General features: G+C 44.4%; 1 long non-coding RNA gene across 2 annotated transcripts; it reads right to left on the bottom strand.

The window, feature by feature from the left end:
* LOC138920559 (uncharacterized) lies at positions 1–27,933 on the bottom strand. Of its 2 annotated transcripts, XR_011431958.1 has the most exons (5): positions 27,842–27,933; positions 27,326–27,523; positions 2,379–2,531; positions 747–871; positions 1–231 (listed from the first exon to the last, which is right to left on the bottom strand). It is a non-coding gene; the product is annotated as an uncharacterized lncRNA (long non-coding RNA). The 2 variants fall into 2 exon arrangements; XR_011431957.1 differs by lacking the exons at positions 1–231; positions 747–871; positions 2,379–2,531 and adding an exon at positions 19,851–20,694 and having other exon boundaries at positions 27,842–27,918.

The raw sequence follows: 27,933 nt of genomic DNA, 5'->3' as shown, positions 1-27,933 counted from the left end.
ATTGGTTTATAAATTTTTTATTTATATTTCCAATTTCTCTGTAATGAATATGTTATATACAGACCAAACAACATTTTGCCAAGAATCTCAAGAATAAATACAAAAATACTCTTTACCCCTACTCTCTCCAAGATGGGTTTCCCGCTCTTTATCCACGTTCTTCAACCGAGAGAAACTCCAAAGAGAAACTCTGAGACTCCACAGTAAGAATGGAAAAGAGCTAACATCAATCTGTGAATTATATAAATGATCACGAAACTATTATTTTTGCCCACATTAAATTTCTTTTATTTCAAGAACCCAAATGTAAATTTACTTCTTCACAAATTTTGAAAAATACCTAAGCGTCGGTGAGCTGGGTGACTCCTACTACTTACACAGCAAGCAGAAAATTACAAACGTACATTTGGCATAGTCCATGCCACCAATTAACTGCACAAACAAGTTGGAACAAGCTCAAATTCTGTGAAGAATGTGTACAAGCTTGTAAACTGACTTTAATTGCCGTCCACACTCTCCAAAGGGGGGATCAGTGCAGCTGCTTTGGAGAAAGAGCTTCATAGATTGTTTTATATTTAAAAATAACTTACACTTGTTAAGTACTTAACAACGTAAAGATCACTCTCACATATCCTGTCACATTTAAGACTCACACCAACCCCGGTGCGTGGATTATAAGCGACATTTTAGAGACTTTAGAAACTGTGTCACCGAGGTCATATAGCAAGACACCAAAGTTGAGTCACCTGATTCGAAGGAGGAAAATGCTTTTCATCAGGTTCTCATGGAAGCACATTCTTCTTTCCACAGCATCCAGATGGAAGAATTCACCAAACTGAAGGACACAATTCCTGTGCCTCAGATGTGTGGGCTGAAATTAAACCCAGGAATTGTATGTCATTCAGGGTCTCAGTCACAAGCAAACAAAAACTACTTTGGCTGCTCTAAGCAAGAAAGGAGATCTATTGAAAGATATTGGGCACCTCATGGAATCTTTGGGAGGCCGTGAACCAGACCAGAATCTCTACTGACTGATGCAGGGACGACAGCACTGATACTGCCCCTGGGCGCAGCCACTGCAACTTGCACCCTTGTGCCACTGACCCTGGACACTGGGCATTGCCGCCAGTGGCACCTCCTGTACCTCCAGACAGCCTTCTGCCAGGCTCCTTCTCACTCCACTGTTTTCATCTCAAAGGCCAGCGAGTGTGCCCTGGTGGACTGCTGCTGTGCCTCCATCCTGGCTCCAAGAGAGGCTCGGAGAGCGCACTTCTGGTGTTTTCAGCGTCTAGAGGGAAAGCCTGACTCTGCCTCACAAGTTTGCAGATTCCCCTGTCACAGAAGGCTCATAGGACAGAAAGACAAAAAGAATCAAATGGCCTCTGCCTCTGATGAGGACCTCCCGCCCCTTGGGCAGGAAATGGAAGTTGGTATGGATTTTGCGCCTAAGCGAACCTGCTAACACCTTGTTTGTGCAAATGGTGACTAGAGAATCAATGAATGGCTATGTGATTTCATCTTCACTGGACAAACAAAAACATATAATTTTTTAAACATCTACCATCGGTCAGCCCTCATCAGGGGCAGGTTTACTACAAAGCTAATGAAGGACAACCTTCAGAGCTCTCACTTACAAAGGCTCTTTCCAAGGTCTTCACTTAATTTTGCTTTTGGAATTTCGCACTTTTTTTCTTAAAAAAGGGACTGCAGATGATATGAGCTCCTACCCCCAAAGCCTGGGCCCACTCTGACCACGCTGCTCAGGACTTTATATACATTCGCTCTCATTTTCACAATGACGGAAGGTAAGTAATCCAGGGTGAACATTCATGTAGAAGCATTTGCGATCGGCTGCACACACACCTGCGCCCACAGTCTCCTTTTTAAGAAGGGCAGCTCCTTTGCTTGCTGAGGCTGCCCAGCTCAACTATATGTCCCAGCTCTCTTGCAGGTATGTGAATCAGCTAGCTTTTGCTACATAACAAATCACCCCAAATCTTCGTGGCTTAGAACAATGTGGCACACGTGGAGATGCACCATGTGGGTTCTTCTTCCGGTGAGGACTCGCTGCTTGACAGCAAGAAGTAGAGTTAGCTGACAGCTTTCAAACTGAGGTCACTGTCATCTCAGAGTGGCACCTAGCCAGTGACTGCGCAAGACCGTGGTTCCAAGGCCTAAGCTTTTCTGTCCAATGCAGAACTCCTCTAATGGGCAGTCTTTGCTTGGAACTCCTTGCTGGACTGATGGAGACCTGTCAGGAACGTCATGCTCTGCTAGCCAAACCCTAGCCAAACCCTGCTTCCTTCCCTTTTCCTTTCACAAGTATTTTGTATTCCTGACCCCATCTCAGCATCTGCTTCCCAGAGAACCCAACTTACAACAAACAACCATTTATTTAGTTCATAATTCTTGTGTCATCAATGTGGGCGGGGCTCAGCTGGAACGGCTCATCTCTGCTCCACGTGGTCTCTCATCCTCCAGCAGGTTGCTGGACTTGTTCACATGGACTTGTTCACTTGTTCACATGGCAGCTGGAAAGGATTCCAAGAGAAAAAGTAGAAGGCCCCTTAGAGTCTAGGCTCTGAGCTGCCACAATATCACTTCTGCCGCAATCCACTAGCAAAAATTAATCACAAGGCCAAGCCAGATTCAAGAGGAAGAGAAACCAACTCTACCTCTTGATCAGAGGAGCTGCAAGATCACATTGAAAACAGCTTGGATACAGGCAGAGGGAAGGATCACGGCCAGTTTGCACACTGCCACATCAGGCGTAGCCAAGGGATTAAGTTGTCACCAACAGAATGTTAGCAGAAGTACAATGTGTATTTATGAGCCTGTGTCTTCAGGCACAGAGCTCTGCCTCCTCCACATTCTTTCCTCCCTTCCCTCCATCCGATTTTATTAAGCACGTGATAGCAATGCAGATCAACACTTTAGAAAGACACGGGTTCTTGAACAATACGGGACGGAGCTGCTCTGCTGACCTGGATCATCTACCTCCTGCCTGTTAGGAGAGAGAGAGAGGGAGGGAGAAACTTCTTTTTTCTTTAGATCGCTGCATTTTGGGTCTCTTCATTATAGTAGCTTGTCATTACCCTAACTCGTGCATATGAAAATTGACATAGGCACTGAAATATGGGGGAAAGTAAAAATGTTTAAGAGGAGTTTTAGAGAACCTTGCTGTGTGTTGTGCATTGTAATCCCTTATTTTTTCCTGAATAACCCCAGTCAAGGTCTTCATTACTTTTCAATGTGGATTTTGGCTTATTTTTTCCCAGAAATGTGAATATACTGAGCTGAGTCCGAAGAAAGTATGGGGCAATCAACAAGGACTACTCGCACATGGATTACAGAATTATTACCTCACTTTTAGACAGGGACACTGAATTACATAGCAAATAACTGTTGAAAACTGTATTCAATCCTGACTTATCAGATTCCAAACCCATTTCCCACCTAAACAGTTATTAGGTTTATTTTTTCCCTTACGAGTACAGTAGAGGTTTTATTCTCTGTGTTGTCACCTTTAGAGTGGGTGGAGAAACCTCCCATTCTATCCAACGGCAGGTAGTGGTCCACAGGGATGCATTACGGAAATGTGACCAGGACTCCAAAATTAATACTCTCCTTGGAGAAAAGCAGCAAGAGACTTGAGCCAAGTCATCCTCTTGCCAAAATTACTCCTTAGATGAAATTATGATTCATTTGGAATCTTTATTAATTAATTTGATGAGGGCACAGCCAAGCTGATGCCATCTAAGCAGAATGACAAAGGTGACTCATGTATCAGCCAGAAATCAGAAGAGGAATAGAAACAGGTTTAAAATTGGCAAAATGCTGCAGCACTCTCTCAGTCTTTTGCCAGAGGCTTTGTTTCTGGCCCAAACTGTAATACATTTAACAGTATTTGCATATCCCTTTGAGCAATATATGTGTATATATGCGTGAATACACACAAAGGATTTTCCATATAACATTTTATAACTGTACTATTAGGTTAAGATTTAGTATCTTATAATTTTCTGCAATTGAGCAGGAAGAGAAAAAAGTCTAATGCCTGGCACTAAATTTTGCTTTCCAGTTCCAAATAACAGTTTTAAATCTCAGAGCTTAAACATCAATGAATTCAAAAAGAAATTTATATACATAATTAACTACGTAACTGATTACACTTGCCTGAATATGCACTTGATTAGTGTTCCTTGAGTACAAGTTTCCAAGCTATAGTACACTTGGTGAATTGAAATAGGGATAAACAGTGATAAGAAATTTAGTGACAGCTAAATAAAAATAAGATTTTGCAAACATCTTTATATAATTCAAAACTACATTCACAGAAGTAATTCCTTTGTATATTTCACATAAAACATTACAAGTAATAATGCTGCAAGAATTATTTCTCATAGACAAATACTGAAAGTTAGTGGCTCTTAACCAAAACTTGAAGCTGGGAGAAGCTTGGCATCATATCTAGTCTGGCTCATCACAATAAAGATAAAGAAATTGAAGTCCATTGAGGGTTATTGGTGAGCTCGAGATTATTAGTTTTTTGCCAACCCTTATAATTCATCCCTCTGTCCTTAATGCATTTAAGTATTTTCTTAGTCAAGTACTAACCTAAGAGGAGACATGAACTGCAAAGGCAAAAATGATCTTAGAATCACAAATAAAATGATTTCCCTCTTTCATTAAAGCGTATTTAATACTCTTTCCACATACGAGTTTTTGTCTTTGCCTGGCACATAGTGGATTCTCGGTATAATTTGAATGAGTAAATTCTTTCAGGCTAAAGGAAAAAGCAAAGAGAACCACATTCAGCCAGCCTGTGGGTTGATGATGGGAAGTCTTTCTCTCCATCTCACCGGGCCAGCCCCCCTTCTCTCTCAAGTGTCAGTCTAAATGTCACTTCCCTGAGACAGTCTTTGCCGCCCCCAATCTCCAGTCACAAAACTAGGATAATTGTAGTTGTATTTATTCTCAGCCTCCATCAGAATTTCGTCTTTAGTTACATCTGTATCTATGTATTTAATGTGTCTCTTTCCCACTAAATCAAAAGTTTATTATCAAGGATTTTGCCTGTCTTCCCCACTGTATCTCTGATACCTAGCACTAGCATTGCTCCATACTAAGTTCTCTATAAACACTTCCTGAATATACAAATAAATGAACGAGTGAATGAACAAATGAGCAAGGAAACGACTCTGTGGCAAATTCACATTTGGCCAGCCAGACCCACAGGAGGATATATAATTCGTCTTTCCTGGAGTTCTCTAAAATGAATTAGGACAGGAAATAAAGAAACCGATCATGACAGACATCTGACGCGCAGGTCCCAGATCAGAGGCGAATACAGATGAAATTGTAGCAAGGAAATAAAGTGGTTCTAAAGAAACACACTCAGGAAAAAATGGCTCTGACAGAATGTTCAAAAACATACCTGTGTTTCCCACAATGAACAGGAGCAATCTACCTTTCAAGTAAGCCCAAAATGTGGGGCATCAGCAGCATCTTGCACACAAACATCTCTGAATGAATGAAGAGATAGTCTTACCGGGCTTTTCTTCATCCTTCTGTGTTGGCAACTGTTACGTAAAGATCAAGGAGAGGGGCGAGGATGTCTTACCAAAATTTTAAAATGAGATTCAAAAGCCTTAAGACAAACTCTCACTGAAACCCTCCATAGCTACTCAACTGACTTATTGGACAACCGACACAAACGAACTCAAGCGCATGGCTGCGTTTATCATAAGTGAGGCGAGAAGGCAGAACAGCTTTCCAGCGAAGTCAAAGCTTCAACAGCAAAAAGGAGATCTAAGCCAAAAAATTAAAGGCTGTGACACTAAACAAAGAAAAAAAACTGGCTATACTTTCATGAATTACAAAAATATACAAGAGGAAGTGGCATACAATGGTTTATATACACTGTGTAACACACATCTTGCAACTGGAAGCATCAAGCTCTAGAGAGGGAACACAGACCACGTGAAGCTTTTCTCATCAAAGCCCGAAGCAGCCTCACTATAGCAAGGTTTCCAGACACAGGCTCAAAGAGAGAACCCCCAAAGAAGCAAGGTTTAGGGGACTCCTCGTGTCATCAAAATGAGTACATCAGAGGAGACATGAAACAACAAAGATGCTGATGGCAGTGATAACCACTGAAGGAAGCGATATAGTGAAAAAAGTCTGGCTCTCACGCTGAAGGCACTTGATCTAGTGAAATTAAGAGAGAAGAGACAGAAAGACAAAAGTAGAACCAGTGATGAGGTAAGACAAAGCAGACTGGAGATGAATCCTCACTGTGGCTGTTTTCTGGTTTGGATGATTCCTCCACTGCTTCCGGCTTAAATTTTACAACACTCTGTTGAATCAAGATCTTGATTTAGAACATTACCTTTTCTTGATAGTGGAGAATTTATCTGTGTGTGTTTTTTCAAATGCTTTGTAAGCTACCATGCATTTACTGACACACCATAGATAGCCAAAAAGATAATCTTCTAAAAAGGTAATTTATCTTTTCTTAAGATTCAAATTTAGAAGCCCCACTCCTAATACTTTGATTCAGAAAACAGAATGGTATCCAAGGTAAACAGTAGTTTCATTAGGAGAGATGGTTGAGAATTTTAGATGCTGAGCCTGGAACCAGAGTGGTTTGGACCAGTGCTGCTCCAGCTAGCCGTGGTAAGGGACCAGGGTTTTTCTAATCTGTTGCAGACTGATACTTTGGTAAAATACAATAAAAATGAATAACTTTACTAAATAATGAAATTAAAGTACAGAGCATACTAATCGTGAGAGAAACGTCAGACAAATCTCAATTAAGAAACATTCTACAAATACCTGACCAGTACCCCTCAAACCTCTCAAGGTCATCAAAAACAAGTAAAGTCTGAAAAACTGTCATAGCCAAGAGAAGCCTAAGGGGACGTGACAGCTAAATGTAATGCAGTGTCCTGGATGGGATTCTGGAACAGAGAAAGGACATTAGGTAAAAGCTAAGGAAATCTGAATAAAGTATGAACACTATTAATAATAATGTATCAATATTGGTTCAGTAATTATAATAAATGTACCATGCTAATGTAAGATGTTTCTAATAGGGGAAACTGGGTGTGGGGTATATGGCTACGCTGTGTACTACTTCACAATGTTTCTATAAATCCAAAATTTTTAAAAATCAAAGACACACAAAGTACAAACCTCCCAAAATTTAAATTATTACATTCAACAGACATAAAATTATTCTGTCAAATCTCTAAGCACTATAAAAAGTTTCTAAATTCTTACTCTCAATTTCTGTACTTGACTCATTATAGACTGGTAACGAACAGTTCATGGACTGGCACCAGCCAGGGACCAAACTTTGAGTAGCACTCGTCTAGACTGAAATATCATAGTGAAGTGTTCACTGGGTTTACAGCAATGAGAAAAAGTAGCATAATGAATTGAGTTTGCCATAAAGCTAGTTTAATTGATAGAAAGGACCATCCATGTGCTGAGATTACCTCCTTTCCACATATCCAGGGTTGTGTGCCTGCGTGTGTGTGTGAAACAATGCAGACGTAGGTGGTAGTTGGTTTTGTTTGGATGCTTTTGCCCACAAATTATTGAAGAGTGGCTTAAACAATAAAGCTATTCATCACTTTCACACAAGAAGCCTGCACTTTCAAAGCAGTTCTAGGGTTGAGAAATTCGGATGCTGTGATTCCAACAAGGTTCCTCTCACCTTCGCACTGTGCCAACCTCAGTGTGCTGGCTTGGCCCCTTAAACCAGCTTTCCTCGTGGTCCCAAGATGGATGCCACAGTTCCAGTTGTCCCATGAAGACAATAATGTGCAAAAAAGAAAGGCTGCCAGAGGTGATTTACCATGAAACTAAAGAAACTTACGCTGCAGACCCCTTCTCTCTCCCAGGATTTTCCAAGGCTCGGGAAAGACCCGAGCAACGCATTCACCTGGTCACGTGTTTTTGTAAACTGGAAAATCAAAACAATTTTATACCCTTTTTCTTAAAAAGGGTCCCCAAATTGTATAAGCTCCAAGCCCCACAACCTGGATTCTGCCCTGAAGAGCACTTTTTCTTCATGTCACTCTCTTTTTAAGAGTAGAGGAACCTTCCACACAGCTCCTCCGTTAGACGTCACTGACTAAAACTAAGTCAAGGTGCACTCCAAAACAGATCATTGGCGAGGGGGTTGGGATGGCGTTACTGGCTTATACTAATGAAGATCCACCCCTATGGGGCCGGCCCAGTGGTGCAGTGGTTAAGTTTGTGTGCTCTGTCTGCTTCGGCGGCCCAGGGTTCGCAGGTTTTGATCCCAGATGTGGACCCACACACCACTCACCAAGCCATGCTGTGGCAGCGTCCCATGTACAAAGTAGAGGAAGATGGGCGCAGATGGTAGCTCAAGGCCAATCTTCCTCACCAAAATAAAAAAAGATTCACGCCTGGCTGCAGGGAAGGAGCCCAATTTAACCTGAATCTCCTGGCTACTAGGTACCTGAACAAAACTGGAATTCCGCAAACGAGGAAGAAGAGCGTGAGATTTAATATACTACTGGTGGTATCTGTCACAGAGAGGTTTTTTTCTTAATTTTTATTTGCAAAACTAAAAGTTGGTAACCCCTTGCTGGTCCCCAAATTTCTTTAAAACTTTACTGGTCCATGAAATTTAAAAATCTGGAAACATCTAAGAAAATCAATGAAAAGAATGAGCATAATTAATAACTTTTACAGAAGACTTTAAAGTTTCTTTTAAGAGTTTAAGAGTTACTTTAAAGTCTTCTTTAAAAGTTATTAATTATGTCTCAGATCTGGCTCCTCAGAAGTAGAGCCCGAGGTGGGACGGGCGAGCCACTTACTGAGCAGCGCTCCTGGAAAAACCTGCAAGTGAGAAGGGCAGCAGGACTGCACAGAGAAAACGCTCAGCAAAGCCATCATTTCAGCTGGAGTCTAGCTTCACCCTGATCCCAGAGGGAGTTTGGAATGTGGCTTGCATCACAGAGTTAGTGTTCCCTTAAGGCAAAGGGCTTTGTTGCCATATGGGTCAGTTTTTTGGTAGGGTGACTGGGGAGTGGCTAACAACCTCCCAAGTATTGCCAGATGAGATGGTTCTCTCTAGACAAGAGCAATTCTCTGGAGAAGAGCACAGCTATGAGTGACGTGACTCACGGCTCTGGGGGTGGGTCGACAGCCCAATAAAGCAGAGCTGGGGGGGACTCCAGCAATGTCCAATATATATCCTTCTACTGAGTGGTTTTCTGCTGATCTATTTCAGAGAAAGAAATGATGAAACAGTCTTGTTCACATACATACCTAGTAGACTGAGCAAGCTGGACTTGCGAGCTATAATCATAAAGCAACTTAATTTTGCCTTTCATTATCCCTTCAAATTTATTAGATGGAGCTAGTTCTTCCTATGCCTCTGCAGGAAACTCAAGCAGTCTCATGATTTTTCTGATCCCTTCTGGGGAAAAACATCCCTACCATGACTTGAAATACACAAATAACCTTTAGTCAAAGTAGAATGTCTGGGCTCATACACTCCCCTCTTGTCCTGCTTCCTAACCATGGTTTCTAATCCCTTAGGCAGTGCAGGGAGTGGGTAGGAGAAAGAAGTAAGGAAGGCAGGAAACTTCTCCTCGACTGACCTACGACAAGACTTCGGTCCTGGCAGATGTTTAAAGCTGACTTTCTTTTGTGGGTGACTTCCATAGTTTCTTCAGAGACTTCCCAATCAGAGATGTTTTACTTGCAGCTTCTTTGATGTGAGCAATCACATCTCAAGTCTGTCTGGTTGGTCTGTCTGTCTTACTCCTTCTATAGCCCTTGGAAACCTGGTGATTTATTCAGAGTCTCTGCTAGGCGCTGATCACCCCTCCAGGAAGTTCTTTCAGGCAGTATGTGGGTGAGCACCCACACCTCTCTCTTTCACATCTAGGTCTTGGGAACCATTCAGACAGTCTTGGCCCCACTATACTTTTATTTGCATGTCCGCAGCTGGCCAGCCCTGCTCTTATCCTTTAGATTTCTGGAACACAGCGTGTTTCATTATGCTTGAGTGAGGGGCATCCCCCGACTAGTTCTACTTGTGGGTGGCAGTTGGGGAACCCACATCATAGCTCTCCAATCCACTCTCTCCTAACCTGTCTATACTCTCAGGCGAGTGAAGAGTTTAAGAGCCATTTAATTCTGTGTGGTCTTCCACTATTTAAATTTAAATTAATCAAAATTAAATAAAATTAAAAGTTCAGTCACAGTAGCCATAAGCCAAGTGTTCAATAGCTGCGTGTGGCTCGTAGCTACTGTACTGGAAAGCCCAGATGCAGAACATGTCCATCACTGCAGAAGCCTCTATGGATCTTGAGCATCTACTCTAAAGTTTCTGCCTGGTGACCTTAGAACTTTTGGTGTCTGAAACTTATCATAACTTAAAGCCTCAAGCAAAACCTAATAAACGGTTACACATACATTTAAAAATGTGAGATGTATTAATATAATCAAATATGATTTTCCTATGAATCTCATTTCATGAATAATAATCATCACATTCCTAAGGCAGTAAATATGTTACAAGAACTACTTTGATTAGTTTGCTTCAGCTTACATTCAATTAATGTGGTATAATTTATCTCAGCATATTTTCATATCATTTAACGGTGCTCATATTTGTTGTTTGCATTTTTTGAAATTGCTCTTCGTTATATTTTATGTCCAATTCACAAAAATGAAACAGAAGCATAAAAGCGGCTCACTGAAGTGTAAATATAGTAATGAAAATAATAATATAAACACTATAATTGAGAACACCACAAACGTAAAAAGTGATCAGGGATCTAGAACAAACACAGAATGCGAGTCTATCCATGCTGGGACAAGTAAATCTGTGAGTCTACTGATTTCCCACGCGTAAGCAAAAGTGAAAAGTGTGGACGGGAAATCCGCCGAGTCTGAGGTCGAACGTCACCCGCTCGCCGTCCGTCCTCCTCCCAGCGTGTCTGCTTCAACGCCGTCAAACGGCAGCAGGAACCTTTGGACGTTCAAGCGGAGCACCACAACCACTCGGATGACAGTCCTGTGTTCTCCACAACAAACAGAAACTGATGTTCTCTAACACGAAAGCGAGGAAACTTCCTGCTGGACTGAAACAGCGCCTAGCACTCATTCTTATAAGTCTTATTAAAAGTAGGTACATGTCATGGTATTGCTGAACAATAGTTGCAAAGCAAACGATAAGCACCCTGTTTGGAGAGAAGACAGACAAAGCTATTGGCAAAATCCTTTAAGGGATGAGCCTATGGCGGCACCTAATGATAACTGCGCACGACGTGTAAGAGCAGTTTCCATGCATTGCGCGTACCAGGACTTCAACGGAGGAGGAAATCACCGGAGAGCAGGTGTAAAGCAGCTCTCGGCATATCGTGAGAGCCAATGTGAGGGAGAAGTTCTAGATGACTCTCTTCTCCTTATCCCCGAAACTCCATGCTGACCATTCGCTTGTTACCCAAAGTTCTGTGAGTCATAATCTCAACGGGAAAAAGTGTGCTGAGATCAGCACTGACAGAGCACCCAGCAGGGACGTAACGAGCATGAAATTCAAACAGAAGAGGCTGTGCCTGAATGCCAATGCACACTGTACTTTACTCAGAGAAAGCAGTAGACAGCACACACACACACAGCCTGTCGGCTCTGTTTCTCTGGAGAACACTAATCAGTACGAGCCCCTTTGGTGACCTCTGGGGAGGTAGAGCCCAGGCCCTGTGGTATGCCATTTGCCTGGGTCCGGGAGTGACAGGAGGATACAGAACTCCCGGGCTCCTGAGTGGTTGGCCTGCCTGCGGGACAGTAGCAAGGGGAGGGACCCAGCATACCCCGTGGGTGGCTGGTCAGATTGGAAGCAGAACCCTGTGGGCCCCAGTGGAGTTGGGTAGCTTTGGCTGTCACTAAGGTGGCATAAGTGGCGGAGAGTTCAAGATGTGGCATCCAAGGGCACCTCAGGAGGAGCGTAGAGTGTGTCTGAAGCTGACCTGAAGCTAACTGCAGGCACAACTGTCTAGATTCCGAATGTTGGGGGTAAAATATTGGGATGTCTTCTGAAGACTGAATTGTGTACAACTGACTCAATCACTGAGGCCTTAAATTTTCACTAACTCTTGATGATTCTTCAGACATCTGGGAGATAAATCAGGGATGTATTATCTGGCATATTTTAAATCACATTCAAGAGCTGCAACAGTAAATCAGTCACTTTCAGAGTACACAGTGACCAAAGAATGAATTAAAAATCCATTTGCCGGGGCTGGCCCAGTGGCACAGTGGTTAAGTTCACGTGCTCTGCTTCTGTGGTCTGGAGTTTGTAAGTTTGGATCCCTGGAGCGGACCTACACACCACACATCAAGCCATGCTGTGGTGGCATCCCACATGCAAAGTAGAGGAAGATTGGCACAGATGTTAACTCAGTGACAATCTTCCTCAAGCAAAAAGAGGAAGATTGGCAATGGATGTTAGCTCAGGGCCAATCTCCCTCACCAAAGGAAAAAAAGAATCCATTTACCCTCTCTCCTAACCCAACATGGTCAAAATTCAATGTCTGAGTGTGATCTGCTACAGTCTTGGCATCTGATGGAGCCCTGAAAATTGTCTTCCATTTCTGCATAAGAGACTGCCCCAAAACTTAGTGGCTTAAAACAATAACAATCATTTATTTGCTTATAATTCTGCAATTTGGACAGGGTTCGGTTGGAACAACTTATATCTGAGCCGGTGGTGTTGGCGAGGATGGCTTGACTAGGGGCTGGCCTATCTGAGAATGGCCTTATTCACATGGTTGGTGGTTGGTTCTGGCTAATGGCTGGGAGCACAGCTGGGATTGTCTCTGGGACACCGCAGTTCTCCTCCACATGGCCAGCTTGAACCTTCTCAGAGCATGATGGCTGAATTCCAAGAAGAAGCATTTCACGGGGGCAAAACCAGAAGCTGCAAGGCTTCTTAAGGCCTAGGGCCACATTCTTCTGTACAAAGCAAGTCATAGGCCCAGACTTAGTGTGGTAGGCAGCACTTCAAGATGCCTCCGTGATGTCTGCCCCCTGGTATTGCTCTCATGATGATGCTGCATGGGGGGTTTTGTTACATAGCAAAAGGGAATTTGAGGATATAATTAAGATTACTCATCAACTGACCTGAAGATAGAGTTATTATCCACATGGGCCTGACCTAATTACATGAATCCTTTAAAAGCAGAGAGTTTTCTCTGGCTGGTAACAGAAGGGCAAGTCAGCATGAGAGAGATTCAATGAGAGGGAGGTTCTCCATTGCTGAAATGGGGACACATGATATGACCTGAGTGTAGCCTTTAGGAGCTAAGAGTTGTCCCTGGACAATAGCTGGCAAGACAATGAGGACCTCAGTGCTACAACCAGAAGGACGTGAATTCTGCCAACAACCCAAGGGAGCTTGGAAGTGGATCTTTCCACAGTCAAACCTCAAGATAAAGACACAGCTAGCCAACACTTTGATTTCAGCCTGTGAGACCCGGAGCAGAGGACCCAGTGCTAGTCTATCGACAAGAGAAACTGTGAGATAATAAATGTGTGTTGCTTTAAGCTGAAGTTTGTAGTAATTTGTCACAAGGAAAGAGAAAACTAAGACGTAGAGGATAGAGAACACAGCAGATTTTGCCTCCTGAGGAGGCGGGTAGCAAAGGCTTACCACAAATGGCTGTGAGATGGGAGATGTTGTTGTTTGAAAATATGGGGTCCACACAATCCAAATAATAGCTAGAATTATCTGAAAGGAAAACCAGCCCCTGCTGCCATTCTCAGCCAACCACGGTGGTGAGTTCCAGTTTTCTAATTGAGCAGAAATCAATAGTAAGAAAAGAAACCAATGTAAAGTACAGCTCAAGTTCTCTATTATCACGCTGGCTTGAGGAAAATTGCATACAACGTCATTCCTCTTACAAATCTGAAATGATCATCATACATTTTGAATATTACTTTTTATTAGTGGGCAATCTTTAAAATTTTTCACCTAAAATTTTCAGTCTGCAAGCATGCCAAACGCTGATAAGGGGTCCAATGATGCCTAATGTGTGAGAAAGTCTGCCTTGTGCATGTCTGTGAAATAATGACAGAGAAAATGGTCTCATCTGGCATTATGAATTATAAGATTTAAATACCAACTCACCTTTGAGGGTCCTTAAAACAAGAGGTGTACTAATAACTAAGATATTTCACAAGGACTTGATACAGGTTTACAGAGAGGTTATAAGGCAATTAGAGACACAGCCATCACCATATGGCCCGGTTTACTCTTCCAGAGATCTCAAGGGTATTTATATATCAAAATCCAAAAGTGTACCCTTCTCCCATATAAATAAGGTCAACAGATAATAAATAGAGATTAAAATAAAAAATTCAAAGATCTATTTGCCCCTATAATACAGAGAAAATTAGCTTTGGGGATGGAGTTATCATAAGAACAATGATTAGCGTGCACTGAGTGTTTACTGAGTTCTAAGCACCACGCTAAGCACCTAATTTCATTCTAGCCTTATTACTACTGTCTTAGTCTATGTCCATTCAGGCTGCTTTAACAGAAATACCATAGACTGGTTGGGTCATAAACAAGAGATATTTAGTTCCCACTGTTCTGGAAGCTGGAAGTCTGAGATGAGGGTGCCAGCATGGCCAAGATCTGGTGAAAGCCCTCTTCCAGCTTGCAGGCTGCCAACCTCTAGTCGCATCCAGAGAGCTGAGAGAAGCAGCAAGCTCTCTCCGGACTCTCATAAGGGCACTAATCCATTCATGAGGGTCCCACCCTCACGACCTCATCTCATCCTACCCATACTATCCCACTGGGGGTTAAGGGGGAGGGGACGGGGGAGGGTTTTAACATATGAACATTGGGGGAACACAAACAGTCCATAACAACCACCTTGCAAGATCAGACCACTGTTCCCAGTTAACAGATGGGAAAACTGAGCAAAAACAGTTGAACAAATTGCCCCAATACTTGATAGTTTTATAGGTCCCAATTGAGTGTGTCCCACTCCAAAGCCGTGCCTTTAGCATAATGCCACACAGGGACGTTTCTGTGGACTGCCAGAAACACGGCCTCCAGAGAGGCTGGGGGTGATGCCCCCAGGGGCAGTAAAAGGGGAACCCAGAGAAGGGAGAAAATAGACAAGTCAAGAATTCTGCAATTCTCTGGGCACGCATCACTTATTTGATCAGGAAAGAAAAGGAAGAAGAGTTTGCATTGAATGTTTGTTAGAACTTGTCCTCAAAATGATCTGAATAATTTTGATTTCTTTATGAGAATTCCATCTGAATTTACCAATTCTGTGTGTTTAAAGGAATCCTCAGGGTTGGGTTGGGTTTGGGTTTTTTTTAGTTAATTTTGGTAAATTACATTTTTTTCCAGGCATTTTTTTCTTTTTCTTTATTTTTAAATTTATTGTCATGAAGCTGTTCTCTTAACTTCCTTCTAATCTCTCCTACATATTGTGTTATGTCCCAGTTATTCCTAATGTAGTGTTTTTGTGTCCTTTCTCTTTTTTTGAATTAATCTTCCAGAGGTTTGTTCATTTTATTAGTCATTTCAAAGCATCAATTTCTTGCTTTTTGATCCTTTTTTTACCTTTGTTTTCTGTTTCATTAATGTCTACTTTATTATTTCTCTACTTTTGCTACTCTTGGGTTTATTCTGTGGTTACTTTTATAACTTTTTAATTGGCTGCTTAGCTCATTAATTGTCAGTCTTTTGGGCTTTCTAAATTATCCATTGAAGACTATAAGTTTCCCTCTATGCATCGCTGTAGCTGAATCTCCAAAATTTTTATATCCAGTATTTGTTTTTATTTTTAAGTTCTATGTATTTTAAATTTTCCCTTATGATTTCTTCTTTGGCCTATGAATTATTGAGAAGTTTATTTTAAAATTTTGCTAGCATATAGGATTTTCATGGTCATCTTTTCACAAATTGATTTGAATTTTTTAACTGCATTGTGGTCAGAAGTTGTGGTTCCAATTCTTTAAAATGTATTGACACGAATTGCAGACTGGTAAGTAATCAAATTTCATAAGGTTCCGTGTGGCATGAAAAGCATGTGCACCCTCCAGTTGTTTTGTGGGCTTCTATATATGTCCATTAGATCGCGCTTGTTCATTGTCTTATTCAAAATTTATCTATCTTTACTGATATTTTCATCTACTTGATCTATTCGTTACTGGGTGAGTGAGCTAAAATCTCCCACTATAATGGGGGATTTATTTAATTCTTTTCGTAGTTCTATAAATTTTTGATTCATATATTGTGAAGCTATATTATTAAGTGCATTTAAATTTAGAATTGTTGGGGCCGGCCCCGTGGCCCAGTGGTTAAGTTCACACGTTCTGCCTCGGCGGCCCATGGTTCGCTGGTTCAGATCCCAGGTACAGACATGGCACCACTTGGCAAGCCATGCTGTGGCAGGAGCCCCACATATAAAGTAGAGGAAGATGGGCATGGATGTCAGCTCAGGGCCAGTCTTCCTCAGCAAAAAGAGGAGGATTGGCAGCAGATGTTAGAACAGGGCTAATCTTCCTTAAAAAAAAAAAGAGTTGTTATAAACATCCTTCCGGTAAATTTGTGTGTGTAATATGTACATGCATGTATATACACACACACACACACACACACACATATATACATACACATATACAGACACACAAATAGATACATACACTTGCAGTAGCCAGCTTCCAAGATAGTCTCTATGATCTTTACCTTCTGGTATTCACATCCTTGTATAGTCCCTTCCCACATTGTACCGGGGTTGGTCTGTGTGACCAAAAGAATACAGCAGAAGCAATGGTATGTCACTTCTGAAATTAAATTGTAAAAGAATGTGGTTTCCATTTTGGGTGCTCTCTTGTGCTTGCTCTCACTTTCTCTCTCTCTGTCTCTCTCTCCCTGTCTCTCTCTCGCTCTCTCTCATCACATTCTCCGGGAGGGAGTGAGTTCCCTGTGTTAACAGCCCTGTGCAGAGGCCTGTGTGGTGGGGAACTGAAGCCTCCAGTCAACAGTCAACAAGGAACGGATAGTTGCCAGCAACTGTGACAGTGAGCTTGGGCAGGATTCTCCAGCCCCACTTGAGCCTTGAGATGACTGCAGCCTCATGAGAGACCCTGATCTGGAACCTCCCAGGTAAGCCACTCCTCAATTCCTAATCCCATCTTTAGTGAGACAGGCAAATACTACAACTCCAAACAACCACCATGCAGCATACTTGACAAACACATTCAAGGCAGAAATGCTGGCGAACACTGAGAGCCTGGGACCTCAGGCACGGTATACGTAGTTCTGAGAACAGGTGATAGTTCCTAAGCATCTTTGATTACAGCACCAAGACTGAGGGACATGGGGAATCCACGGGAGAAGCAGTAGGTGGCCCTAGGGAGACACCAATTCTGCATTGTAAAGTGCGGGGGAGGGATAGCTGAACGAGAGACCCTGACAGCAATAATTTGTATTATCTATAACCTGGTCGAGTGGCTGAGAGAGAGAGTTTAAGGGATTTTACTCTACACCACACTAACCTCCTGAACGCCAAACAAGAAGCGTGCGTGAACCCTCAGGGAGAGGAAGGGGTAGTCATAGGGAGCTGGAGGCTGCCCGATGGCACTCTTTAACCACTACAGGTAAAGAATACATAGGAAAGAGGAATTATCCTAGAAAACAGAGGAAGAGTTTAAAAAATAACAGAGGTAAAAGGCAAGCCAGCAGAGCTCGGGGAAAAAAATATACTGGAATAGAAATAGAAAATCATTACCAAAAACACTACATGAGAAATAAAAGTGGAAAAAACATAATCAAAAACATAGTAAAGGACATAAATGACGGGCTTTGTTAAAGCCCCAGAGAGAGACGGAAAGGGACAATGATATTTTAAAAATTAGAGATGATAGAAATAGAAGGCAAAGTCGATGTAACAGACACGTAATTGATGGTCCTGAAGAACAGAAGCAAACAAGTGAATTATTAAATTTTTTTCCCAAAAAATGAAAGAAGAAAATTATTTCAGGATAAGGATTGGAATCTTCAGGACAAAAAGCCATAACATGACCCAGGAAAAACTGAGGTAGAATGCCCAAAATCAAAATATCCTAATGAAGGAAAAAGGACTGATCTTGACAAAGAAAAGCAGAAGTTACAAGCAAAAAAGAAAAAGTTACACACAAGACAGAAAAATCTGGTGGCCCTCAGACTTCGCTACAAAAATCATCTATCTATCCCAGAAGACAGCAGAACAATGCCTAGAGAGTTCTATAAGAAAGTGTGACCTAGGAATTCATATTCAGCAAATTTGCTCTTCACATATAAAGGCAAACGAGGGACACTCTCCGGCATGAGAGAACTCAAACGAACCAGTGTCTATGAGCTCTTCTTGAAAAAGAAAAAACACTCTTTGATGATAAAATCCAGTCCTCCAAGGGAGGGTGGAATCGAAACCCAGCATTCAGAACTGGAGGGGCCCTAGTGACAGACTGGTGCTGAGTACAGACTCTGGCAACAGACAGCTGGGCTTGAATCGCATCTCCGTGTGACCTTGAACCAGTTATTTAAACTCTCTCTCCTGTCTCTTCATTGTAAAATGGGGGCAATAGTTGAACTTAAGTCTGAAGATTTTCTAAGACTTCATTTGGCTCCTGTATGTAATGCAGTTAGAACAGTGCCTGATACAGCAAAAGAGCTAAGAGCTCTATATGTATAAGCTGGTATTTCATTTCAGAAACAAGGCGAAACAACTAGGAGGCTGCTGCTATGAATCAGAAGAGTGGATGCCTCGCGGAATTGCTGGGAAGGCTGCGCAGACAAGCCCAACAGCTTCACAGCGAAGAACACCCAAAATAATGCTACAAGATTGGTCTGGTGAGGACAAGCCTATCGCCACTGCCAAGCACCGGAAGCTGCAGCTTATGACTCCAACACCCCTGACACTGGACACTGAGGCCACCACTAGCACTGCTGCCCTGGTGCTGCCGAAACTTGATCTTGCTGCAGTGGCCATCAGACAGTGCACCGGGCGGGCGGGCCTCCATCACAGGTCCACCTCCAAGGTGCGAGGCAACCCGGAAGCGAGAGCTGCACTCTCAGCTCTGTAGGGGCTGGTGGGCTCTGCGTCCTCCCCAGATTCATGTGGAGGAGAATTTCCCAAGCACAACAAGAGGTTTCAGATGCCAGGCAACCTAAAAGAATGACCTGTCTTTGCTCCAGTCAAATAAGGCAACACAACTGACAGATGAGGAGCGTGGGCCCCACACACAGAAGGTCAAGGGCGCTCTGTGTCTGTGGCCAAATCACTTATGCTTTAGGAAGCTCAGTGTCATCGGTAAATGGGGGTGATAATAGTACCACTCTCACGGTGCTGTTGTGAGGATTACAAGTTAATTCATTAAAGGAGTTAATTCAAGCGCTCAATAAATTTAGCTATTAAAGTAACCTTTCTTCCTCCATTCTACTCCTGCAGCGCTTAATATCAACACATACTTTTCCTCACATACCTACAGTCCCAAAAGTCCTCTCACCTAACAAAATTAAACTATCCTTATGCAAACAAAAATATACTCCCCCCTTCTTTAAAGTCTCAAAGCTTGAACAGTTTCTACAGCCAGCTTTAAGTCCATGGTATCCGGGAGATGTCCACTTCGCCTTCGTTCCATCATAGCCCTTCTCGATAGCCTGTAATACGGAGACGAACATGTAAAGTGAACTACCACCAACCCGCCCCGCGTGTGACTGTGCGGCAAAGGGAGAGAGGGAAGTCGAGAGGACACAGCACGTCCACGGCGCAGCAGAGAAGAGCACACGTGTTGCTGAGATTGTTATTTCTGCAATGTTCTACAAATGCCGTAGTTGGTATTTACGGCTTATTTTTCCACCACCTACTTCATGTTAGCTTGACGTTCCACCAGCATCTCAGTTGGTTGGGATTTTTCACCTGATGAAGTGAATCAAACTTGAATTTCTGCAGGATGTGAGCCTTTCTGTGATCCAGTTTTTATTGAGTTGCTGTGCTATTCCACTCACTTTTACCATTGGCAGTGGTAGTGGCAGTGGCAGCGGAGGAGGCAACCTAGTGGTTCCCTGGAGTCCCATCCGTGTTCCTTCTCCCCTTCATTGTGAGCCAGGCTGCTGGTTGGGTTTTCTGGAAGCAACGCTGAGATGGAGTTTCAGGTGCAAAGTGTTTGTTACGGGTCAACACCTGTGATGTTAAGGGAGCAGAAGCAGAACTGAGCAGAGGACTCAAGCTGCGGGACAAGCCTGGCCGAGCCTCGGCCAGCCTGGGGAGCTCTGGAGGGAACATTACCCTTCGCCATCTCCTCTGTCATCTTCGCTCAGACGCCGGCTACCCCAGGAAGGGTGTGGCCTGGCGGAGGCAGCTCTCTGCAGCTGAGAAGGCCCTGAGAGCTGGAAGCTGTCTGCTGACCGCACTGCCTGTAGCTGGGTGGCAAGTCCTTCCTTCAGAGGGATCTGGGTGGTTCATTTCTGTATTTTCCAAAGGCAACAATCTCATCTCCCCTTATAAGCCAGGCACAATCACGCCATCAACATCGTAAACTCTCTTTGTATCTGCTCATCCGATGGCATGTGGAAACTTGACTTTCCAATCCCTTAGAATCACAGCTGTGTCCGCGGGTCGAAGTATTCCTTCCCTGGACATGGAGCAAAGCACAGAACTGTGAAGACAGGCAAGAAAAATTCTGCAAGTGGGTCATTGAGTGTAGTGGTCAGAGATGCCTCCTTCACTCCCTTTATCATTTGGAGCATACAGCTCACAATATTGTCATTTTCAGGAAAACAGAGATTGACGTGTTTATGTTATAGATGTGCTTCTAGGAAAAAAATCTGTACGTAAGTCAAATTGTGGCAAATTGAATTGTATTTTAAATGCATTCAGAGAGTTCATAATGTAAAGGAAATTGTACAAAAAGAAAACTATTTTTATTAATCAAGTAGTCACTTTTTTTCATCCTCTAACTTCATTTTCCCACCTGCTCTCAACCTCCAGTGAAATTAGTATATTACCAATTAACTTGTTTGATGTTGAGTTTAAAAGTAATACACATCTGTGCTATAAACCACAATTTAATATCCCATAATGTTTCCTGAGAACAGTGGTTTCTTATTCCTAATGAGATAACTAGGGTTTATGAAATTACTCCAGCAGGAGGTAATAGAAATGTGAATATAAAATCTGTCTATTAATGAACAAGGAAAGTTAAATAAATGTCCCTATGGAAGGGCCCAAAGCACTTATTCTCGTTAAGAAAAATTCAGACTAGTCTAAAGAGTTAAGTGGGGATATGTGCATGACTACAGCTCAGTACCGTGGAAGATGGAATGTTTCAAGGCTTCTAGGAGTAAAATGATAAACGTTTTTAAATCATTGTGATTTGATTCTAATTTTAATACACTGTGGTACTTAACAGACTCTTTAAATTCCTCTTAATTTCACCATGACTGTGTAAGTTTTTGCAATGTTGTGTAGTATTCTTCATTAATTCAGTACTTTCTATGTGTCAGACCGAGGGGTTATAAATACTGTCCTTCCCCCAAGGAGCTCCCAATCTCATGGTATACAGAAAAGTAAACCAAAAATCATGGTGGTGTCCTAATAGAGTTATGCACCAGATTGCCTGAAAGAGCCAGGAAAAGCTGCGAACGGAGGTCACTCAAGCTGAGAAGTGAGGCTATGCAGGAATGATGTGAGAACAGGCCTCTTTTGCTCCTTCTTGACCTCACGGTTGTCAGAGTGCTCCTTCAGCTTGCCCTGGGGGACACAGGGGTTTAGCCTTCTTCCGCTCCTCCCCTCCGCCACCCTTGGAGAGACTCCTCATAATTTCGGTTAGATCAACTTCAATATTTATATTACGGTTACCATGTAAATACTATTCCTACTTGAGCCTGTTTGGCACATCATGATAACTTGCCCTTTCTTTCCTTATTATCATTTTCTTTTCATTTGCTGGGTTTTCAGCCACAAGCTCTCTGTTTAAGTCTCTAAATTTCCACTCCAAATTTTTGATATATCAAGTTTTGTATTGATACTATATGCAAAAGGAGCAGGGCCTGCAGGAGGCAGAGCACAGAGTGGAGACCAGGAAAGCCACGGAAGCAGAGGCCAGAGGCATAGTGGGTGCAGGCTTGTCCATGGCCCTCCCAGCAAGAATGTTCAGAGCCATCAGGAAAGTCCCTGGGCGACTTACTGCACAAGGCATGGGGATTTGAGAAAAGGTTTACTAAATCATATTTTACAAATTGATTTTAAAATCATAAAAGATTTTTACTAAATCGGATGAGCACAGCAAGCTGGGGAAGTTAGAAACATTTAGCGGCTGACATCTGGATCACAGGATCACAATGTCAAGTGGGCCCTCTGGTCCAGACGGTCAGTGGGTAGTGACAAGTCGTGGGTGAGCGGTTGAAGGGAAAGGGCCTGCTGCACCACGCCCGAGGAGGGGCAGCCCCCGCAGCAGCCAGGCTGCTCCGTCCCTGGCCCAATGCTCTCTCTCCCCTGCGCAGCGAAAACAAGTTTGCTGCTTCGTGGGCTTTAGAGGGAAGGAGAGATGAGCTTGGTTTAATGCCTGCTCACTCACAAGACACAGGTGCCCTGGCTGCTCTGATGCGACGTGCGCACTTGAACTGGAAACGATTTCTGTCTCCTCTCCAGCAAAGGGAGATTGCTGAGGAAAGCCGGGTAAGCTCCAGAGAGGAGACCTAGGAACCCAGACTGTGCCGCAGGGAGGGGTGGAGAGAAGGGAGGAGCAGGTCCATCGCCGCCTGGCCCTCCTCCTTTAGCTCCTCTCCAAGCAAGCTGCTGGTAACCAGCATTAGAGCTGCCACTGCTTCCGAGCAGACGGGAACTACCCTGTGCACAGCCAGCCTGGCCAAAGGCTGCTGATCCTCTGTTGGGCATTAACTGGCTGTAAAGGTGAACCAACAGCCTTCCACTCCTCAAGGAAAGAAGGGAGTGTCCAGATGAAATAGAGGACAGGGTTAAATGAAATACAGGCCTGATTGGACCAAGGTGACATGGCATGGGCATACGGAAGAAAATTGTGTCTTAGCTGTGTTTTGGGAGATGAAAGAGAGCTCCACACAGAAGGTGGCATGTGAAGGCTAGGAAGAAGTTCCGGGGGTGGAGAATCCAGAAATGATGTTCCCAGCTGAGGGAACTGAAGGAGCAGTGATAACTTAGAGCTTTTTCAGAGCCTGCAACTATAGTTTGGAAGCTGAAGATGGGAGGTTTTATTTTTTGTTGTTTTTTTTTTTAATTCCATACTCAGCAACTTGCACTTTATTCTACACACAGTGGGGAAAGCAATGCAAATTTTGCAAGGTAATCTGCATTCTAGAAATGTATCTGCAATTTATGGACTCAATAATTAATGCCCTCATTGTGTGCCCAGCATTCTGCCAGGCACCATGGGGCCAAAAGGAAAACCTCCTTACTCTGAGAGGCTACAATCAATTAAAGAGCTAAAGCACACACCCAGAACCAGAAAGAGAGCTGGGGAAGAGCACCATGTAGGCCAACTGGCTGCAAGAACTCAGAAAAGGAAAGCCCATCAGAAGAGGTTTAATGGAGGAAGCGAGCTGGGGCTGAGCCATGAACAAAGTTTAGGATTCAAATTGCAGAAAGAAGGGAGAAGTACATTCCGGGATCGATCAGGAGGAAAGCGGGACAAAAGCAGCACCAACCAAGGCTGGTAGGGCAGTGGGCTTCGGGTCCTGAGGATAGTGGCCTGGGTCTGGAAACTAGAAGGTGTGAACAGAGGCCCCGGCATCCCAGGTTTTGCAGGCAGTACCACCCACGACACTGTATCAAAGCCGTTTCCTTTCCTCAAACCAATGCAGAGACCAAGGCTACAAAAGAGGACTCATATTTTTCACTCTTTCCAAAACAATCAAACCTAGAGATGCAACCAGAAAACTGCAAACTGCAGCCGAAAATACACTTTTGTTCCTTTGGGAAACAGCACAAGTCCACCTGTCTGGAAAGTTCTCACACGTTCTTGAAGCTGATGTCCAGGAAGTGCTAGGTCAGTGCCTGGCTCTGGGAGGGAGCACAGGAGAAATGATCATACAAACTCACGGCACAAAGTCAAAAGTTAGCATGGACCAGGCAAATGCTGCACATACGCCAAAAACGGAATTCCACTGCCTTAGTAGCACTGACAAAAAAGCATCTCCTCTGTAGGAGGCAGCGTGGTATCTGGGAAAGCCCCAAGCTTGAATCCTGGCAGCACCACTGCTGTGTGACCTAACTGCTTTGAGCTTCGATTTCCTCATCTGTAAAGTGAGGCCAAGAGCACCTGCCTCATAGTTCTGATGGGAAGATGAAACGAGATAACATTTGCAAGGCACCTCGCATGATAACTGGCATTGAGTGAGCCCTGGGGAAACACTGGTTCCTCTTCTGTTCCTCCCACTGGTCTCACACTATAAAGCCACATCAAGAGGCTCAGTGTGATTCTGGGAAACTAACCAAAGGAAACAATGCTAACGAGGCTTGAAACCTCAGACCACATTAAAGGTCTCCGGATATTGGTGGTGTCTAACTTCTGACATGGCTCTAAGATTTGCATCTGTTCCAGATGTCACAGCTTGGTCAATGCTGCCTCGACATCACACTTAGCATCACATGTTAAGACTGGATCTGTAATAGACTGCTGGAGTGAGGCCAGTGCAGCGGCCCTGAAACCCTGCCTCCTGCCCCCGGCTCAGGCAGCACAGCAGCCCGGAAGAGATGACTGGGGTTCTGAAACAGTCTCTAAGGTTTAGCTCAGGTAGGAGGAACAGGGACAGAGAAGGCAAAAGAAACGCTCCTGAGATTCAGGAAAAGAAAGCCCTCAATGTAGAACAGAGTTTGACTGCCAGGAAGCCAGAATAAATTAATAAACAACTCGACAGGCACCCAAAAGACTAGGGGTAGCTCATTTCAAGTGTGGGCGTTATGCAGCCAGAAGACAAAATGCATGAACAATAGCAGGTAAGATACAAAGCAAGCTCCTTAGCAAGCCACACTGACAATCTATCAATTGCCAAGTCTCTTGGATTCTGACAAGACACCTTCCCACTGTCCTTCTCTTCCTTCCACAGCCCTTGCCCTAATTCAGGCCCATATGCCCTCCTGCCAGCTCCAGCCTGCTTGCTTCCAGGGCCCTCAGAGCCCTCCATCACACCACCTCCAGCGTCCACAGCCTGCTTGCTTCCAGGGCCCTCAGAGCCCTCCAACACACGACCTCCAGCGTCCACAGCCTGCTTCCTTCCAGGGTCCTCAGAGCCCTCCATCACACGACCTCCAGCGTCCACAGCCTGCTTCCTTCCAGGGCCCTCAGGCTCCAGCCAAACCAAAAGAGACGCACATAAACATCTGCGGTTTCCGCGTTAGCATCTGTGCTAACAGTGAGTCTCACATGCCCTTCGGATGTGCTTTCCAGGACGGCCATCACAAACTGCCACATGCTGGGTGGCTTAAACAAGACATTTAGGAGCCAGCCCTGTGGCCAGGTCGTTAAAGCTCTGCATGCCTCACTTGTGGCCCGGGTTCGCAGGTTTGGGTCCTGGGTGTGGACGTACTCCACTCATCAGCCGTGCTGTGGAGGCATCTCACATACAACATAGAGGAGGATGGGCACAGGTGTTAGCTCAGGGCGAATCTTCCTCACAGAAAAAAAAAACCCAGACCAGAAACGGATTCTCTCACATTCCTGGACACCACAAGTCCAAAGCCAAGGTATTGGCAGGGTTGGATCTTCCGGGAGCTCTGAGGGAGAGCTGTTCCAGCCTCTCCCCCAGCTCCTGAGGGCTGCCGCATCCTTGGGGTTCCTTGGCCTAGGGCTGCCAGTCTCTGCCTTCCTGTTCACATGGTTTCACACGGTCTTCTTCTCTTTGTGTGTCTGTGTCTCAAATCGCCTTCTGCCTTTGTCTTATAAGGACATCTGTCATTGAATTCAGGGCCCCCGTCAATCCAGGATAATCTCATCTCGAGCTTCTTAACTTCATTACAACTGCAATAACTCTTTGCCAAACAGGTCACATTCACAGGTTTGGGGAGGACGTGTCTTTTGAAGCAGTCACAATTCAACCCCTATCCCCTTGAAGGCTTTGCTCTATTGCCACTGCCTCTGTGAAGCATACCCTGATGCCTACCCACAGGCAGTAATCTTCCCCTCCTATAAACTGCCAAGACATGTGCCGGAATTCTACTCGGTGTCATTGTGTGTTTGTATGTAGGGCTTATCTTTGAGTACGATGCCCAACTTCACAGCTCTCATCAAATAAAAGTTTGTTTCCTCATCTTTAAAACTGAGATGGTAATTCCACCTACTTATAGCATTGTTTTGATAAAAAGAAGTTTGAAGGAACTTAAAACAGTGCCTGGACACAGCAAGTCATCAGTAAGTGCTATCATCATCATTATTCTTATGGTTGTTGTTGTCATCTTCCCTACTATATTGAAAGCTCCCTAAAGCTCTGTATCCTCCATGGTATCCACGGAGTGTCTTGCACAGACTAATGGATGAAAGACCATGTTGGGGAAAAACAACAGATAACTGTCTTGAAATAAAATTCTCAGCACAGGGGCCGGCCTGGTGGTGTAGTGGTTAAGTGTGCCAGCAGCCCAGGGTTTACGGGCCCAGATCCGGGGTGTGGACCTGCACACTGCTCATCGAGCCATGCTGTGGCAGTGTCCCACATACAAAATAGAGGGAAATAGGCACAGATGTTAGCTCAGTGACAAGCTTCCTCAAGCAAAAAGAGGAAGATTGGCAACAGATGTTAGCTCAGGGCCAATCTTCCTCACCAAAAAAAAGGGGGGCTGAGAAGTCAATTACTCAAAGAAAATTTAAAAAGTCAGCACAGAGATACCATTGGAAATGTTATGAAGGGAGTGACTCCTCTGTCCCACTCCCCAGCAGTGAAGTGCTCAGGTGTTTCCCAAAGACAAAGATTCTCTTCCTGGTCACTCCTAAGACATTTCTGCCGACAGATACTCCCTTTGACTTAGAAGAAGCACCACCTGGAGATCTGCCACTCAGCGGCCCTTTTGAGGAAGTACAGCATATCCAAAGGAGAACTCATTTTCATAAGGAACATCATTTGCAGATTTGTCATCATGGTAATTATACTGTTATTCCCATTGTACCTCTTGGCGCTGACTTGACTGAAACATAAAGGAAAGTGGGGTGAGGGAGGGGCTGATCCCGGTTTCTGGGAAGAGCGCCTCGGTGGCCCCAGGGAGCCTTCTCTGGGAAGTGGGTAGGTGTGCTGACTCACCTTGCCTCAGCCTCCTCCCGAAGGCTGCACCCTCCAGGGCCTCTCAGGAGTCCGGAAGCCTTTGGTGCTACTGCTGGGTCTTCTGTCCACACTGCGACCTCCCCACGGAATCCCACGGCTGTGGTGTAAAGTTGCCTTCTGAAGGACCACGGCTCTTGACGGACGGTTCTGCCTTTTGTCTCAGAACTCTGAAGTTTTCTAGAAGATTTTCACTGTTAGAAGTGAGGGCTGGTAGTCCCTCCACGCGGCTGCAGATAACACTCCCAGCGACGCCGGCCCCGCTGAGTGGGCGCTGGGCTGCGCCCGGCCCTGCAGGACACGCTCCGCCGGCTCAGCCTTCCCGGGCTCCGGGACACACCCGCCATCGGCCTTCCCGGGCTCCGGGACACACCCGCCATCGGCCTTCCCGGGCTCCGGGACACACCCGCCATCGGCCTTCCCGGGCTCGGGACACACCCGCGATCAGCCCATCTCACGGGGGACACGGCGAAGGCTCACAGATACTAAATGACTCACCTAAAATCACAACGCCTGGGTGCGACTCAGCAGTCGCACGGACGCCCACGCCCCAGCTCGGGCTCCTGCCCGCCGTCCCCGCCCCCACGGCC

The sequence above is a fragment of the Equus caballus genome, chromosome 24 (assembly GCF_041296265.1).
Source record: "Equus caballus isolate H_3958 breed thoroughbred chromosome 24, TB-T2T, whole genome shotgun sequence".
Taxonomy (NCBI): Eukaryota; Metazoa; Chordata; class Mammalia; order Perissodactyla; family Equidae; genus Equus; species Equus caballus.
Note: the sequence above shows the minus strand (reverse complement) of the source record. Positions and strands in the feature narration are given on the sequence as shown.